This window comes from Grampus griseus, assembly GCF_964374135.1.
Source record: "Grampus griseus genome assembly, chromosome: 6".
NCBI lineage: Eukaryota > Metazoa > Chordata > Mammalia > Artiodactyla > Delphinidae > Grampus > Grampus griseus.
The window spans coordinates 90,625,560-90,643,165 of NC_139000.1; the positions used below are offsets into that span (position 1 = coordinate 90,625,560).

The 17,606-nt window shown below is 51.3% G+C and overlaps 1 long non-coding RNA gene and 1 pseudogene across 3 annotated transcripts; both read right to left on the reverse strand.

The window, feature by feature from the left end:
• Positions 1-2,463: 2,463 nt before the first annotated feature.
• Positions 2,464-7,055, reverse strand: LOC309824194 (serine/arginine-rich splicing factor 3-like; annotated as a pseudogene). The gene is made up of 2 exons: positions 6,938-7,055; positions 2,464-3,280 (listed from the first exon to the last, which is right to left on the reverse strand). The product of its transcript is annotated as a serine/arginine-rich splicing factor 3-like (transcript).
• Positions 7,056-7,060: 5 nt separating this feature from the next.
• Positions 7,061-17,023, reverse strand: LOC309823685. Of its 2 annotated transcripts, XR_014296854.1 has the most exons (7): positions 16,412-17,023; positions 13,623-13,713; positions 12,387-12,644; positions 9,567-9,766; positions 8,963-9,095; positions 7,804-8,534; positions 7,061-7,116 (listed from the first exon to the last, which is right to left on the reverse strand). It is a non-coding gene; the product is annotated as an uncharacterized lncRNA (long non-coding RNA). The 2 variants fall into 2 exon arrangements; XR_014296853.1 differs by lacking the exon at positions 12,387-12,644.
• Between the last annotated feature and the right edge of the window lie 583 nt (positions 17,024-17,606).

Consider the following 17,606-nt stretch of genomic DNA (forward strand, 5'->3'; position numbering starts at 1 on the left):
CAGGTAGCTTTTCCCTGAGCCATTTCTTCTTGTCAAGGTCCCTGTCGCAGGTTGTGTTCCCCGAAGATGACGTTGAGAGCAAGCAGTGGAGTGCAGGTGGTTGATGTGAGACGTGCAGAGAACAGATACAGCTGCCATAGGGTCCCGCAATTCCACTCCTGGGCATAGATCTGGAGAAAACTCTAATTCAAAAATATACATACACCCCTGGGACTTCCCTGGTGGTCTAGTGGTTAAGACTCTGTGCTTCCGGTGCAGGGAGCATGGGTTCCATCTCTGGCCAGGGAACTAAGATCCCACATACTGTGTGACAAAAAAATAAAGAAAGACAGAAAGAAAGAAAAAGAAAGAAAGAAAAGAAAGAAAGAAAAGATACATGCACCCCAATGTTCATTGCATCACTATTTATAATAGGCAAGATGTGGAAGCTACCTAAATGTCCACTGATGGATGAATGGATAAAGAAGATGTGGTACATATATACAATGGAATATATTCAGCCATAAAAAGAATGAAATAATGCTATTTGCAGCAACGTCGTGGATGGACCTAGAGATCATCATACTAAGTGAAGTAAGTCAGCAGGGAAAGACACATATATGATCTCTCTTATATGTGAAATCCAAAATACGACACAAATGAACTTGTCTACGAAACAAAAACAGACTCACAGACATAGAGAACAGACTTGTGGTTGCCAAGGGGGAGAAAGAGGGAGGGAGGGTTGGATTGGGAGTTTGGGGTTAGCAGAGGCAAACTATTAAATATAGGATGGATAAGCTACAAGGTCCTACTGTCTAGCACAGGGAACTATATTCAATATCCTGTGATAAGCCATAATGGAAAAGAAAAAGAGTTTTATTTATAGGTTCCATCCCTAACTGAGCTGGCCCATCCCCTCCCATGGTTCTAAGTGCAGCCCGAGGCTGCAGACTTCCCACCGTGGTCTTCAGCTCCAGAGCAAGCCACCTGCAAACCAGCCGCATCTTCCCAGGGGCTGGCAACTCTCCTTTGCTACTGATTCCAAGACACATCCAGATAGCACAAATGTGACCATGAAAACAAACTCAGGCATGTTCAAATCAGGGAAATAACATTCTTATCTCTGTTTAGTAGTTGCTTAATTTTAGAATAGCTTAGAGTTACAAAAAAGTTGCAAAGATCTGTACAGAGTGTACAGAGTGCTGTGGACCCCCGACCCAGTACCCCTATTTCCAACACGTTAGTACTTTAGTACGTTAGTACGACATGCTTATCCAACTAAGGAACCGAGATGGATACGTTATTATTAACTAAAGTCCACACTTTACTAGAATTTCCCTAGCTTTCCCCTAACATCCTTTTTCTGTCCCAGTCTCCTCTGGGCTGTGACATTTCTCAGACATCCCTGGGTTTTAATACCTTGAAAGTTTTGAGGAGGACTGGTCAGGTATTTTGTCCCTCAATTTGTTTGTCTGTTGGTTTTCTGATGTTTTTCTTATGGTTGGGCTGGAGTTACGGGGTTTGGGGCGGAAGATCCAGACACAGATAAAAATGTCATTCTCCTCAGGTCACATCATCAAGGATACACACCATCAAGGATACACACATCAAGGATACACCCCATCAACGGGACTTGTGACAAACAATTTTACCCTTGATCACCTGGCCGGTATCGTCTTTTTTTTTTTTTTTTTTGCTGCGTTGGGTCTTCATTGCTGCACACGGGCTTTCTCTAGTTGCGGCGAGCAGGGGCTCCTCTTTGTTGCGGGCACGTGCTTCTCATTACAGTGGCTTCTTTTGTTTCGGAGCACGGGCTCTAGCTGTGCGGGCTTCTGTAGTTGTGGCATGGGGGCTCAGTAGTTGTGGCTCCCAGGATCTAGAGCACAGGCTCAATAGTTGTGGCCCATGAGCTTAGTTGATCTGCGGCACAGGGGATCTTCCCGGACCAGGGCTCGGACCCGTGTCCCCTGCATTGGCAGGTGGATCCTTTTTTTTTTCTTTGTTCCTTTTGGAACCAAAACTTTAATCCCAAGGAGTCTCACAAAACATATTACGAATGACAGCATGAAAAAAAATTGCACAGTAACTCAAAGTTCAGCTCTACAATATACTCTTCATCTGGCAAGACATTGGTATCTTGATCATCTCAACTTCCAAAAAACATTACAAAGAGCTATGTATTCATGTACGGCAATCACAGAGGGGACTTATGACCTAACTCAAAGGGAAACTAACTTCCTTGAAACTTCTTAGATTCTAAACTCACTGGACAACCTCTTGTCCAGTGTGAAGACTAGTGGAACTCTTAAACCTCTAATCTAGGGTAAGGGTGCGGCTTTCATTTCTACCTGCTGGCTTGTGTTCACAGCACCTTTTAAAGACTGCTTGCTTAACTACAGCTGCATACCATATCCCAGCTACAGAAAGTCTTTTCAATGTTTGCCAGTGTTGCTTCCATAATAATAAACATCACACTTTAGGTGGGCAGGAGTTAGAGTTTTATTCTCAGTCTAGGCAAGACCAAAAATTCAAAGCAAATTCAATTTTGCTTAAGAGAACATTGTAAAGAAACAATTCTGCATATTACATGCCTCATATGACCCATTTCAAACCATAGAGAATGACACCTTTATGTGTCACTGTCCCAAGAGACAAACAAATGTGAACAGCTAAAACATTTAAAAAGTGCATCAAGCTTCGGAAGTCTCAAACGAAACTTGAATTTTCTGTACATACTCCTGTCAAATGAAGTTATTTCCTGTGCACCACTCCTCTTGCAAAGTGGTCTGCTATTTCCTTTCATTTGACCTGGATCGGCTAGGAGACCTAGAGAAAGATCGGGACGGCTTGCGATTTCTCTCCTGGGACAGTGATCTCTCTCTTCTCCTATATCTACTAAAGGGACCTGCTCTGGCTGCGGGAGAAGCTTCTCCGTCTTGGACATCTGTGGTGAGGGGGAGGACTCCTCCTCCGATAATCATCTCGAGGGCGACGACCCCAAGAAGGAGGCGGCCACGATCTCGACTTCTCCTTTCCCCATTGGACAGGTCCACTCTTACTCGGCAGCCACAGAGTGTTCTCCCGTCTAGTTCTCAGACAGCATCCGCTGCATCTCGGGGATCTTCATTTTCAACAAGAGCGAAGCCGGGAGGGTTTTTAGCAACCCACACACTTCGGAGTGGTCCATAATATCCTAAAGCTCGTTCGAATTCACTCTTGTTACCACTGTTTCCAAGATTCCTTACATAAACGTTACAGTCCAACGGACAGGAATCCCGATGCAAGACCCTCCTGGCTCCTGGGTTTCATGGGCCACAGGGTGATCCCGGGCCTCTAGAATCTCGCAGCTGAATCGGCTCGCACAAGCTGTCCTGTGGGGATGCTTTTCCCCCTATGTGTCCAGCCCGGGGCCCTGCTGTCTAGGCCCGACCTCCAGGGTGACAGGGTGAACCCCAGGTCCCTGGAGCAAACACTCAGAGCCCTGGTGACCAGACTCAGGGGGCTGGGGCGGCAGCTGGACATGTGTGGCCACCCTGGTGGTGTTTCGCCCCATCTGCAGTTCCAGTTCCAGCTGAGAAAGAGCCTCGCTGTGTTATTTTCTCCTGGTTGTGTAAGGATCCCCGGTGTCATTTGACAGAAATGTACATGGTGTGTTCTTTCTCTCTTTTCTCCCTGCTTCCTCTCGTCCCTCTCCCCCTCCCTCTCTCCCTCTCCCTCTGTCCCCCTCTCTCTCTCTCTTCCCTCTCCCTCTTTCCTCTGCGTCACTCTCTTTCCCTCTCTCCCTCCCCCCTCCCTCTCCCCCCTCCCCGTCCCTCTCCTCGACCCTCTCCCAACTCCCTCTCCACCTCCGTCTCCCCCTCACTCTCCCACATCCCTCTCCCTCTCCCCTCCCCCTCCCTCTACCTCCTCTGTCTCCCCCGTCTCTCTCCCGCCTCCCCCCTCCCTCTTCCCACATCCCACGTCCCTCTTCCCTGTCCCTCTCTCCCTTCCTCTCTCCCTGTCCCTGTTTCCCTGTTCCGCACGCCCTCCCTCTACCTCTTTCCCTCTCCCTGTCCCTCCACCTCCTTCCCTCTCTGGAGAGGGAAGGAGGTGGAGGGACAGGGAGAGAGAGCAGGAGGGGGGGAGAGAGAGAGAGAGGGAGAGAGGGATAGAGGGAAGGAGCGAAAGACGTCTCTCCCTCCCTCTATCCCTCCCTCCCTTTATCCCTCTCTCCCTCCCTCCCTCTATCCCTCTCTCCCTCCCTCTCCCTCTCTCCCTCTCCCTCCCTCTATCCCTCTCCCTCCCTCCTTCTCCTCCCTCTCCCTCTCCCTCCAACTCTCCCGCTCCCTCCATCTCTCCATCTCCCTCACTCTCTCCCAGAGACGGAGAGATGGAAAGGCAGAGACAAGGGAGAGGGAGAGAGGGAGAGGGAGAGATGGAGGGACAGGGACGGAGAGGAAGAGAGGGAGAAAGATATGGAGAGGAGGGGGGGGGAGAGGGAGAGGGAAAGAGGTCTCTTCCTCCCTCCCTCTCCCTCTGTCCTCCTTCTCTCCCTCTCCCTCCCTCTCTCCCTGTCCCTGTTTCCCTGTTCCGCTCTCCCTCTCCCTCTTTCCCTCTCCCTCTCCCTCCACCTCCTTCCCTCTCCAGAGACGGAAGAAGGTGGAGGGAGAGGGCAAGGGAAAGAGGGAGAGGGAGAGCACAAGAGGGAGGGAGGAGAGGGAGGGAGAGGGGGGAAAGGGAGAGAGGGATAGAGGGAGGGAGCGAAGATGTCTCTCCCTCTCTCCCTCCCTCCCTCTCTCCTTCTCCTCCCTCTCTCTCTTCCACCAACTCTCCCTCTCCCTCCATGTCTCCATCTCCCTCACTCCTTCCCACATAGGGAGAGATGGAGGGAGAGGCAGAGATAAGGGAGAGGGAGAGAGGGAGAGGGAGAGATGGAGGGAGAGGGAGAGAGGATGAGAGAGAGAGGGACGGGCGGGGGAGAGAGAGAGAGAGAGAGAGAGAGAGAGAGAGAGAGAGAGAGAGAGAGAGGGAGACCGGGAGAGGGAATATGGTCTCTTCTTCCATCCCTCTCCCTCTCTCCTCCGACTCTCCCTCTCTCACCCTCCCTCCGTCTCCCCCTCTCCTTCCCTCGCCCTTTCCCTTCCTCTCTCCCTCTTCCTCCCTCTGTCACTCCCTCTCCCTCCATCTCTCCCTCACCCTCACTCCCTCTCAGAGAGGGAGAGATGGAGGGAGAGGCAGAGACAAGGGAGAGGGAGAGAGGGAGAGGGAGACCAGAACAGGGAAACAGGGACAGGGAGAGAGAGAGGGAGAGGGAGAGAGGGAGAGAAGGAGGAGAGAGGGAGAGGGAGGGAGGAAGAGACCTCGTTCTCTCTCCCTCTCTCCCTCTCCCTCCCTCTACCTCTTCCTCCCTCTCCCTCTCCCTCCATCTCTCCCTCTCCCTCTCTCCCTCTGCCTTATCTCTGCCTCTCTGGGAGGGAGTGAGGGAGATGGAGAGACGGAGGGAGAAGGAGAGTTGGAGCGAGAGGGAGAGGGAGGAGAAGGAGGGAGGGAGAGGGAGAGAGGGAGGGAGAGAGGGAGGGAGGGAGAGACATCTTTCGCTCCCTCCCTCTATCACTCTCTCCCTCTCCCCCCTCTCTCTCCCTCTCCCCCCTCCCTCTCCATCTGTCTCTCCCTCTCCCCCCTCCCTCTCCATCTCTCTCTCCCTCTCCCCCCTCCCTCTCCATCTCTCTCTCCCTCTCCCTCCACCTCCTTCCCTCTCCAGAGAGGGAAGGAGGTGGAGGGAGAGGGAGAGGGAAAGAGGTAGAGCCAGAGCGTGCGGAACAGGGAAACAGGGACAGGGAGAGAGAAAGGGAGAGAGGGAGAGGGGGAGAGGGAGAGGGAAAGGGGGAGAGGGAGAGGGGGAGGGAAAGAGGGAGAGAGAGGGACAGGGAAAGAGGGACAGGGAGAGAGGGAGGGAGAGAGGCAGGGGGAGAGATGGAGGGAGAGGGAGAGGCAGCGAGGTAGAGGGAGAGAGGGAGAAAGGGAGAGAGAGAGGGAGAGCGGTAGAAGTGCTGAGGAGGGGGGCTCCCTCCCCCTCCCACTCCCATCCTCTCCCTACTGCTTTCTCTTTTTTCTGCTTCAACAAACACCAGGCGCCTTTTAGATCAGCCCTGAAGTCAACGTTGATGCTTGGACAGCCTGACCTCCCCGCTGACTTCCAGCCCAGGACCACCGCTGGGAGATGAAGTCTGCGGGGCCCTGGGCGCAGGCTGCACAGGCACCTCCCCTGATGCCCAATCTCTCCCCGTTTACGAGGCAGCCGACACTCCCCTCCCTGACTCCCCAAGATTTGGGGCCTTTTTAGTATGTGTCGATAATGCCATTGAGCTACTATCTAACTCTTCCACGAGGACCCATCTCCCAAAATGCAGTGGTTTTCAGCCTTGGCTGCACTAGAGAACCCCCAGGGAAGGGAGAGACGTCTCTCCCTCCCTCTCTCTTTCTCTCCCTCTGTACTTCTGTCTACCTCTCTCCCTCTCCCTCTCCCTCTGGGGTGATGCCCGATGAGCTCAGAATCGCAGATGGCCCCCCCATCCCCTCTCTGTGGCTTGCATGGGGGATGCACCTTCTCACCGTGGCCCGGGCATGGCCTTGACAGTCAGACATCGGGTCCTGCGTGGACACTTGTGTTTGTTCCATAGCGCAGGTGGCTGCAGTCTGTGCTTCTGTAGATGGGGGCTGTGCGTGAGCCCTTCATCTTCCCCGCAGACACCACTGGTGCTCGCTCGGCCTCGCGGGTGATGCGGGGGGCACGGGGGACAGTCTTGTGTCCCCACCTTCTTGGGCTACAGACAGGCCACGCTGGTCCCGTGGTGACTGGGGGCTCCCAGGAGAACCCCACTGCAGACCGGAGAGGTGGCCCCAGAGAAGGTGGCGTACGCCTGGGGCCGGGCCTCATCAGTGAGCCACGGGCCACCTGCAGCAACAGCTGTCTCACCGTCCAGGGGCTGGGTGTTCGGGCGCCGTGGGGTTGAGCCACTGTCTGCACGGCAGCCGTGTTTGTCTTGTTGAGCCCGGGGAGGCCCCTTGGTGGCTCCTGGAAAGACTGGCCGCATTTCGTCCTGCCCTTGGCCTTAGAGCCCATCACGTTCATGCCGTTTCTGGTTCCAAAAGGACCTGTGTTAATAAAGACCATGTGTTAGGACAGCACCAAAGTGTCTAGAAATCCGGGCCAGGAGGAGGAGGGAGGGGGATTGGCTGTGCCCGCCAGTGGCCTGGGAGCCCTGCCCGCCTGCAGAGACCTGGCCCGGGGCCCGCGGGGAGGCCGTGGCCCTCGGTCCCCAGCGCCTTCCGTCTCTGGGTTCCAGGAGAACTGTGTGATCCTCAGGGAGCTGGTGAGGCTGCAGGCCCTGAAGTCCCGCCTGCTGGGGTTCCGCACGCATGCCGACTCCGTGCTGGAGATGAACATGGACAAGACCAGCCAGGTGGTGGCCACTGTCCTAGGTAACACCGCCTCCCCCTGAGTCCCAGTGGGGACGGGGTCAGGCGGACCTTGACCGGAGACCCCACTGTGTCAGTCCTTGGGGGTCACCTTCCCAGACCCTTCATTCTGCCTCGAGGGGCGCGGGGTCGGGGGTGGCTGGGGGGCCGCCCCAGGGACGTAGCCGCGCCTCTCCCCTCCGCCCGCAGGTGAGCTGGCCCAGAAGCTGAAGCCCCTCGGGGAGCAGGAGCGGCCGTGATCCTGGAGCTAAAGAAGGCCGAGTGCCAGAGGCGGGGCCTGCACTTTGAGGGCCCCATCAACGCCTGGGACCTGCGCTACTACATGAAGCGGGGGAGGAGACGCGCTACCACGTGAACCAGTACCTGCTCAATGAGGCTTTCCCCATGCAGGCGCTCACACGCGGGCTGCTGGGCATCTCCCAGGAGCTGCTGGGGCTGACCTTCGACCTGGAGGAGGGCACCAGCATGTGTCACGAAGACGTGAGGCTCTAAACGGTCTGGGACGCGGCCTCGGGCAAGGTCATCCATCGGCAAGTTCTACCTGATCTCTATCCTCGGTGCGTGTGTGGGGGAACCTGTCGGCCGTGGGCCGGGGCTCCTCTGTGGAAGCGGGGCCCCATCCACGTCCCTCCGCAGGGTGGGGAAGTCCGGGCACGCGGCCTGCTTCGGCCTGCAGCCGGGCTGCCTACAGCACGATGGGAGCTGCCAGATCGCCATCGCGGCCATGGTGGCCAACTTCACCAAGCCTACGCCCAACCTGCCCTCCCTGCTGCAGCATGATGAGCGGGAGACCAACTTCCACGACGTCGGGCACGCGATGCACCAGCTCCGCTCCCAGGCGCAGGGCTGCAGGCAGGGGGCGGGGAGGGCCCGGGCGTGCGTGGTCCTCAGGCAGGCCCTCGCCATGGGATTCTTCCACTGACATCACCCCGCACGTGGTGACGCCCTCGGTGTCAGCTTCCATCATCAGACCCCAGGCACTGGGCGCGTAAATAACGGAAATGGATGTCCTCGAGGCTCTAGAGGCTGGAAGACCCAGATCAAGGAGTCAGGGCTGGTTCCCTGCATGTTAAATACATGCACTCAAGAGTTGCCTTGGAAAAAGACAAAAGAAAAGAAAGGAATGTTGCCTGCAAGTCTGCTGACAGCCAGTGATGAGAACCAGAGGGAAGGCTCTGGGGCCGGGGGCGCAGTGCCCTGTGAGCTCGGGGGCTGCTGCCAGTCTCCGTGGAGGCTCAGCAAGTCCCCGTGACTTCCCCACGTGGGGGGCGCCAGCTGAGCGTCTGGGCCCAGGACCCACTGCTCGTTCAGTCTTCCTGTGGTCAGCCCTTCATCCTGAGCGCGATGCTCTCACAGGCTGCACCGGGGCGTGTGGGGACAGTTTACTGAGCTGTACAGACGTCACTACTGCTTTGGACCATTTCCGTCACCCCGAAAATGTCCCTCACGCCCTTAGCTATCACTCCGTCCCCTCGCCAGCCCCTGGCAACCAGGAACCCACTCGCTGACTCTGTGGATCTACCGGCTCTGGACGTTTCTCCTCAGTGGGGTCACGCCCTGTGTGTCCTTCTGTGTATGACTTCTCTCGCTGAGCATCGTGTTCTCGGGGTGTATCGACGCGGCAGCGAGCGTCAGGGCTTCACCGCGTTGCGTGGCTGAGGGACGTAAAGACGACAAGAGAAAAGAAAAGAACGTTGCATGCAAGTCTGGTGACAGCCGGTGACGAGAACCAGAGGGAAGGCTCTGGGGCCGGGGGCGCCGTGCCCTGGGAGGCCCTGGCGCTGCTGCCAGTCTTGGTGGGGCACGGGCAGCACCGTCCCTCAGGAGCTGCTGGACAAGCTCATCAAGTCCCGGGAGGCCAACCCAGATGCGGCCGGACCGAGGGAAGGGAAGGGGGCTTCCGGTCTGCCCGGCTGGAAAGCGCGGCCTGGACACGGTGCCAGCCCCCCGTCTCCTTCCTCCCGCCCCCCAGGCCTCTTCAACCTGTGCCAGATCGTCCTGGCCAAGGTGGTTCAGGCCCTGCACACGCAGACGCCCGCGGACCCGGCCCAGGAGAATGCCCGCCTCTGCCAGGAGATCCTGGGGTTCCCAGCCATGCCAGGTAGCCAAGCGCGCACCGGGCTCACCTCAGCGGTCGGTTGGCGGCTACTGCCCAGGTCAAGAGGATCGTCTGGTGGTGTGTGAATGGGGACCGACTGACGGGCTCCGGCCGAGGCCCGCTGACCTCTGGCCTCTTCCTGCCACGGTTCCTTGGCTGGTCCCTCCAGCTGTGGCCCGCGGAGTCCGAGGGTGGGGTGGGAGGCTCTGCACATGCTTTCTAGAGAGCCTGGAAGAGGCAGGAGAGGGCTTCATACCCCGAACAGAAGGCATCGACGAGGTCTGCCCGTGCGTGTCGGTGCGGACACGCGGTTCACTCCCTCGTGAGCGCTTTAACCAGCGATCTCCCCGTGGTGGAGCGCGAGCCCCGACTCATCTCTCGCAGCCTCGGCAGCTGACCTTGTAAGAGGCTTAGGAGTGAACCCTCGTGAGCTTCAGCAGAAAGTCGGCAAAGATTTATTTGTGTCCCTCCACTGAACTGCCAGCAAGGTCCCCGTTTTCTACAAGTGTTGGGCCAATACTCTCTCTAGTGGCAGGGGACTCAGACAAGGCTGCTTTGGGGCCCCCACCCCCGCTCTGGGGCAGGGGCACTGAGCGGCCAGGGAGCCGGGCAGGAGCCCCTCCGCGTGTGTCCCAGTGACCCACCTGCCTGCGACCTTCGGCCGCCTGGCAGGAAGCTACGACGCCCAGTCCTGTGGCCAGTCATTCCTGCAAGAAACACTGGAACCAGTTTCTGCCAACCCGCCAAAGAAAAACGACTTCAAAGGCAACGTGGTGTCACAGGAAGGGCTTGTTTCTGTGTTTCTTTGTTTTTAGTTCATTAGGCCTCACTTAAAATTCTGATTCCACAATGCACTTGCTTTGGGATCTTGAACAACACTCATAACCTCTGCAAGTTTCAGTAGAGTAAGTTTATGTGATTACCTTCATCTGTAATATCCCTGTGTTGCAATCTTAATTAATTCAGATTAATTCATCTTAATCTTAATCTCAAGTTCAGATCAAAGACTAGTTCCTCTGTGACTTCTCCTCTGAACTGATTCAAAAGCCTCCTCTCCCGTCCTCATCTGGCTTCGCTTCTCTTCTGGAATCTCATAAGAACTTCTATGACCTCTCTGGTTTTTTGTTGTTGCTGTTGTCTGTTGGTTTGGTTTTTAATTGAAATATAGTTGATTTTCAATGTCGTGTCCGTTTCAGGTGTACAGCACAGTGATTCCGTTTTCAGATTCTTTTCCCTTATAAGTTATTACAAAATATTGAGTACAGTTCCCTGTGCCATAGAGGAGATCCTTGTTGTATCAACTCTATGCCTTCTTTGAATGACCGTAGCACTTTGTTGTCTGTATCATTTTTATGTCTGTTGTGGCTTTGTGACTGAAAATGAAAATTTTCTATTTGTTCATGTCCTGGCCCTTCCTTAGAAATGTGTTCATTTACCTATTTCATATTTATTGACTACATCTTAGACACCGTGTTAGCTGCTTGTTCTAGATGTTAGTAAAACATAGACCTTCCTGCTCAAAGGGTCACAGTATTTGTGGGAAAACAAACAAACGAACAACTTACGTCTCAAATAGCTTTGTACTTCCCAAAGAGAGCACACCTCGTAGGTACAATAAATATATGTATTATACATAAATGTATAAATAGTTAATGGCATTAAAAACTTGAGATAACTGCTTTTCTATTCTGAGGAAATGATGATAATATTTCACCAGGAGCTCAACACCACTCTGAGAATGAGGGCTTAAGCCCCGACCTGGCTCACTGCATCGCTTTCTTATATGAAAATAGACAAGTCTGTACATGCTCTCTACAAAAAGGCTTATCTGGCATGAATTTCAGATAGCAAGAAGAAAAATTCAAGAGGTTCAGAGAAGCATCCAGAAGCTCAGGTGATTGTCTGGCACTAATACAACTTGCTTGACAGGAAAAGAGAGCTGTAAATCTCACAAAATTAGATGATCTTCTAAGAATTTCAAAACCGCCTGCTAGTAATTAGAAATCCTAGAAGAACCGCTTCTTTTAAAGCATACTGATAATATGCTTTACAGCTTAATATTCAGAAGCCTATGTTTTGGCTAAGTGAGCTTCAGGAATGAAGGAAACTTGTGGTTCAGTTCCATCTACTCTGGAACCTCTGGTCAAAACACCTACTTCTGTGCTCAGCCACCTTATCATCTGTAAAATGGAGGCAACTCTAAGAAAACATAGTTACAGAGATGTTGCACAGTTTCCTGTGTCACTGTCTTCATTTGTTTCAGAAAACCAATAACGTCTAAGCTACTACTGCAAAGAGTGCAGTGTTACTTGGGGTCATCTAGTGCAGCTCTGTCAAAGTAAAGAAAAGCAAAGGGGCCTAGAATAACTATAATTTTCCCAAGAGGACACTATTATTTTATGGCAAATCTGAGTCAGGAACCCTGATCTCTTTGATGCCATTCCATTGTTCTCTCGTTGGGTTCTCAGCAACCCAGAGAAAGAAAGAGAAATAAAACTCCTATGTGCTGTGTCACTGGTACAGGACGTGGCAAGATTGGAATTGGAGAACTACATATTAACAGGTATTTGGGAAATTCTTCAAACTAATTAAGGTATATACCAGGTACATAAAAAACAGTTATGTTTTCCCAAGATGATTCTGTGGAATGAACAGAACTGGTAACTGAAGGTGCCTGTGTGCTGCAGTTCCAAACAGGACGGGTGAATGCTTGTTTTCTGGCACCTTTAAGACTCCACCCCAATATACACATTAAAATAAAATTAACATTTCAACTGGGTCATATTTAATTCTGCATGCTCTTGTAAGTCAGCAAAATAGTCCATATATCATTTAAGTTGTCACTCACTTTCTTTTCTTTTCTTTTCTTTTTTTTGCGGTACACGGGCCTCTCACTGCTGTGGCCTCTCCCGTTGCGGAGCACAGGCTCCGGACGCGCAGGCTCAGCGGCCATGGCTCACGGGCCTAGCCGCTCCGCGGCATGTGGGATCTTCCCGGACTGGGGCACGAACCCGTATCCCCTGCATCGGCAGGCGGACTCTCAACCACTGAGCCACTGGGGAAGCCCGTCACTCACTTTTTAACTTGAGTTTTAATTTCTGAAAGTCTTTCCAAACACAAAACAGAGGTGGGAAAATGGTATATGGGAAGCTGCAGAGGTGAAATAAGCTTACTGCATTCGGCATAAAGATGAATACCCAAACAACTTCTGCATAGCTGGAAGTGTCCAAATCTACTATCTTCGTTTTGTAGTCAAGGCTTCTGGAAAAATATGCTAACGGATTCCTAATTACCCAAATGCCCCATATCTGTTTCAGTAAGTATCATTATATATTATGGAAATTTTTCTCAGTGACAGAGAAAGACATCCTGGCCGAGCATCCCCCTGCCCATGACACACAGATGATGGGTCTCAAGCTACCTTGAAGGCGTTGGAGCCCACTTTATCCATTACTAATATTAATGGAGGACAAAACTTCATATTCTGTTTGCTCTGTGTTTGTTAAATCACTTCTTCCCCTCATTAAGATGGATGACACATAATTGAGTCTGTAGTGTGTGTATCACTGGAAACTGAACACATTTTTGTTGGTTTTATTAACGTCATAGGTTTCTAGGGGGGGTCCACTAAATAACTAAGGCTAGTTTCACAGTTACAAATAAATTACGATGTAATTTTGAATAACGTAAGCTCATCGTAAAGGAAGGATACTGAGAGTTGCTACTACCCCTTCCTTGAGGGGCTCTTGTAAAGCACTAAATCAAGTAACAGAGGTTTATATGCATGCATATATTTTCAATGATATTTGAACACACTTGAAAAGAACTCTACGGAATGCATTATAAAACCTCGATGCTGTGTGTCCCTAGTTCCCGGCTCTCTCGTTCAAACTATTTAAATGAACAAAATGTTATCTATTAGGATAGCTATCAGAGTACTCCAAATACTACTTCTTGCAGTACCCTGGCCCAACCATTTGCCTTCCTCTTCCCATTAGTCCTTAATTCAGAAACCCCAGAGATTTGTTCAGTAATTTATGAACATATTTCTTCATTCAGCCAAGAAAACTGATGGATCCCTTACCAAATTTCAGGCACCCTTCTTCAGGATGTTTTCTAGGCATGTTCAGGAAACACAGCAGTGATTAACACAGATGAATATAGCCTCTCTCGAGCTGAGGGGAGAGACAAAAGTAAAGAAGCAAATATAAAATCATAAGTGTAAATACGTAAATAAAAATTGAATAAATGGGTAGAATAACTAGTATATCAGGTAAGTGCTGGAGAAAAACAGCAAGCAGGGAAGGCGGATGGAGATGGTTAGCTGGTAGGAGGAGGCTGCGATCGGAAACTAAGTGATCACTGAGGGCTTTCTGGGGAAGATAAAATTTACGAGGGAACCTAAGGTTGTGAGAGGGAGCAAGGTGCATATCTGGGAAGTGAATAGTACAAGCAGAGGGAACAGTCAGATGGAAAGGCAATGAGGCAAGAGTGGGCTTGGAGTATCCAAGGAGCAGAAAGGATGTCAGTGTGTGGAAAACAGAGGGCGCAAAGTGGAGAGGAGAAGGAAACAGTCAGAGAGGAAACAGAGGCCCAGATTTCTAGGGCTGTGGAGGCACTTTGAGGACTTTGCTTTTCCTGTGAAGAAGCCATTGAAGAGACTTGAGTGACATGATCTGACGTATGTTTTAACAGGATCTCTCTGGATGCCATGTTGATTAGAGACTGCAGGAGAATAAGGACAAGCCCCAGAAGACCAATAGTTGATTCAAATGTCAAGAAACATTTATGCCTTCACCCTTCAACTTCACAAATGATGCCATTTCCATTGAGCTATTGAAAAATATCATCTGGCTTTCAAAACAATAAACCAGAAGGCATTTTCTCACATAAGCAAGGTCACAAACAACTGTCAGCTAAAGGTGAAATAGCAACAAATCAAATAATAACAAAAACATTTTTTATAGATTTTAAAACCTTACAAAGCATTTTCTTGTCCATTATCTAAGTTAATCCTCAAATCAACGCCATGAGATAGTTATTATTTTCCCATTAGAAGTGACCGCATATTAAATCCTTAGTGATTGCTCAAGAAAAGCTGAAATCTTGAGTGTACATCTATTAATGCCAAGGTTGGGTTTTTTACCCATGGGAACATTGGATGCTAAAATCCACAGGGATTTTCAGCTCAAGATGGCAGACTAGGAAATATATTTACTTTCTGGTCCTCCTGAAACCATGTTTAAATAAAACTGCAGAAATACCAAAATTAATCAACCAATAAAAGCCAAGACATTGTGGAAGTCATCAACCACAGAAAGATTTCAACACATTTCGAGAAGGCAAACAATGAAATGGAGGGGCCATGAATAAAATAAGGAAGAAAAGACTACCCTAAGTAGGGTCTGCACAAAGCCAGGCAGCTTTTGCTGAGCCCTGGTTATAGTAAAGGACAGAGGAAAGAAGAGGGGCTGAAAACAAGGAGACAAAAGTCATTTTAGGAAAAAACGTTCACTTAATGAGCTCCAGGGAACACTCAGCCTGCTGCCATACTCACTCATGGATTACAGTGGATTGTTGGTAAGCAAGACAAGAAAACAGGGAACCAACAAACAAAAATCAAGACACGGTTTCTTACTGAGCTCTTCTCAAATGAGATCAAGAAATTATGGTTCAATGCCATAGCTGTAAATCATTTCTGCTCCTGGAGAGGTTAGAAAGGGCTTATAATAGTTACCCTTTTTCTTCAGACAGGATTTAGGTCTGAGCAAAAGCTTTTGTGTCCTCCAACCTCAAAGTTTATTGGGGATGGAAGTCCAAATTTGCTTTGACATACCATAAAAAGAATCTCATGAGCAGAGGGTCAAACTACTTTTGGAATATATGAATTATGCCCAGTGTGATTTTAAATAGATTTTAAACAAAAATATATAAATTTTCACTGATCTATATGATTCTGGGTTCTGAAACTTCTACATGTTACATGCCTGATATATAACACACAATGTCAGTCCCAGGAGAGAGAAGACACTCCAATGAAGCAAGCCAAAGAAACAAGATTCGAACAAGGTAAAGTGATGTGTAGACCAAGACCAGGATTTTTCAGTTCTTTCCTGTCATGCTGTAGCTTCCAGCTCCTGAATAACAACACATGTTTCCCTTGTCCTAGACACACAAGAGTATGTCTCCTCTATGGGGCCTAAGAAGCTCTAGAGTTACATATGTGTAGTAAAGAGTGGACCCAGCCGGCATACTCACAATGACCAAATTGTGTTGATCGTACTTTATTTTAAACCAATACATCGCTCCATGCTGAAGTTGCAATCAATGATATATTTGCTTTCTAGACATGAATGAGATGCCTTACTGGATATACTCCAGGAAGGCCAGAGAAACTGGCTTCTAATCCATACAGAATAATTCATTGATGAATTCCTTTCAGGAGAGCCCCTGATTTATCTAGAATATAAGCCTTACATACCTGGATCCTTCAAACTAGACCAAAGGGACAAATCTAGGCTGCAAGCCTCAATCAGAAATGTGGGATGGTGCTATGCTGACAACTGGTGGTCCCTGACCTATCTTCTGAGATTAGAACCCAGTGTGGTGGATGACCAATTCACGCGTTGAACAAAAGAACACCTCCTACAGGGCAGTGTATGTGTTCATTACAGGTATGGCACTTAGGGCTAAAAGTAACACATGAAGCATATATGATAAGGAGGCACCAGAGTCCAGAGCACGAGCTCTGGAATCACACAGGCTTGCTTCGAATCCCGGCTAAGCCACTACCATCTGTATACCCTGAAGAACAGTCGAAGGTTTAAATGTTCTTTTACCAAATTTCGAAAAACAAGTGAAGAAAGAACCTACCTGCCAGGAAGGGACATCGTGGGGTGCAGCATCCAGTCGCGTCAGGGCTCTGCATCCCCTGCTCAGAAACCTTCACCGCCTGGCTCATGGTGATGCTGGCAGCTCAGCAGCCCTGGAGAAGGCGCTCCTGTCTCCAGGGCTCGCGGACAAGCTGGGGAGGTCCACGGAGGTGGCGGGCCACAGCCTGGCAAACTCTGGGTGCCTCCTCCACTCAGCTCTGGGCAGGCTCTGGCCTCTGGGCCCCGTTGCGGGGAAGGGCTGGCCGATACATAGCCAGGGCTGAGGGGTCTGCAGAGCCGGTGCCCAGGCAGGGTGAGCTCTGGAGGAGAAGACTTCCACAGTCCCCAACAGTCTCCGCATGGTGGCCCATCCGGTGCCAAACACCTGCCACCCACAGCGACAAGTCCCAGCCGCTAGAAAGCCCACAAGGGGTCGGGCTCTTTGCCCTCGGGCCGGGTTTCTCCAGGGGCTGGGCTTGTGTGGGGCCCCCATACCACCCCCTGACCCGCCCTTGCTCTGTGACACGTACAGTGCAATGTCAACACCCAGGCTGAGCTGGCCAGTGTTCAGTGCGTGCTAGACCTTGAGAAGACTTAGCAGCTAGGGAGAAGCTCTCCCACTTTCACTCGCTTTTCTCAGATCAGGCAGGCAGCCCATCTCACCCCAAAGCTATGGACACCACACATCCTTCCCAGGCTATCGTTTTCCGTTCTGCCCCTGTTGTCCCTTTCCATTCTGCCCCCCTTTTCCCCAGCACCCCATTTACGGCTTCGGGTGTCATCGGTGCTGCAGCAGGCAGCACCTCTGACCCCGAAGCTATGGACACCACACCTCCTTCCCAGGCTATCGTTTTCCGTTCTGCCCCTGTTGTCCCTTTCCATTCTGCCCCCCTTTTCCCCAGCACCCCATTTACGGCTTCGGGTGTCATCGGTGCTGCACCAGGCAGCACCTCTGACCCCGAAGCTATGGACAGCACACCTCCTTCCCAGGCTATCGTTTTCCGTTCTGCCCCTGTTGTCCCTTTCCATTCTGCCCCCCATTTCCCCAGCACCCCATTTACAGCTTCGGGTGTCATCGGTGCTGCAGCAGGCAGCACCTCTGACCCCGAAGCTATGGACACCACACCTCCTTCCCAGGCTATCGTTTTCCGTTCTGCGCCTGTTGTCCCTTTCCATTCTGCCCCCCTTTTCCCCAG